This window comes from Suncus etruscus, chromosome 16 (genome assembly GCF_024139225.1).
Source record: "Suncus etruscus isolate mSunEtr1 chromosome 16, mSunEtr1.pri.cur, whole genome shotgun sequence".
Taxonomy (NCBI): Eukaryota; Metazoa; Chordata; class Mammalia; order Eulipotyphla; family Soricidae; genus Suncus; species Suncus etruscus.
In genome coordinates, this window is record NC_064863.1 from 28,868,585 (window position 1) to 28,869,494 (window position 910).

Consider the following 910-nt stretch of genomic DNA (forward strand, 5'->3'; position numbering starts at 1 on the left):
TTCGTCAAATATGTGTTATTAGGTTTAGTGCATTAAGTAGTGTAAAGTAATTATTAAAACATTAAAAAGCAACAGAAAGATAAAGGCAATAAATTTTTTTTTCTCATGCCTCTCAGAAAATTTTAAAGCAAGGTCATAATTCTGTCACTTTACAGATAACAAAATGTTGGTAAAAGAAAAACTTCTTTGTGTTTTAAAATCCAAACGAACACAAAAGTGTTAAATTTAAGTCTTATATTTCTATTAAAAGTTTTATTTTAATTTTTAAAGTATTTACAAAATTATGTGAAAAATAATGTGGTTAGCCTTTTTAAACAATATAGTTAATTTAATGCACAGTAAACACCTATATGTACTTTATAGTACCCTTAGTTTTAACTTTGTGCTACAGCAATGGTTGTTCTTTATTTCTGCATTGAAAGAACTATTATTTTAAGTGCATTCAAAATATCAGCACATTATATAAATCTGTATATTTGTGTCGCAGTGAAAAAATAATATTAATAAAAAATATATTATATATAATTTTATAAGTAATATATAAAAGTAACTAAACTTTATAAGCAAATTAACTAGTATTAAATACAATTTTAGTCTTAAGTTCTAGGTGTGTAAATGTATCCAATGTCTTTAACTATATTTTATAATAATCTAAGCATTTAGTTAATTTAGTATATAATATTTTTTACAAATTATTCACTTAAAGTCTTCATAGTAAAAACAGTTGTTTGTATTTTTAAAATCAGTTTTTATACCTTTAATAATCATAGTTCATGCTATTGTGTTTAATCATAAAAATTTTAACACTTTATTGCAGCTGTCTTACTGTTCTACTGCAAAACCAATTTAAATAAAACCTATTCATTTACAGCAAATGATTTCATACTTTGGAGTGAAGACTCCTTCTACA

The 910-nt window shown here is 23.0% G+C and overlaps 1 non-coding gene across 1 annotated transcript; it reads left to right on the forward strand.

Annotated features, from left to right (window-relative positions):
* Positions 1 to 331: 331 nt before the first annotated feature.
* On the forward strand, positions 332 to 461 carry LOC126033277 (small nucleolar RNA SNORA22). The gene has a single exon (XR_007504386.1). It is a non-coding gene; the product is annotated as a small nucleolar RNA SNORA22 (small nucleolar RNA).
* Positions 462 to 910: the final 449 nt, after the last annotated feature.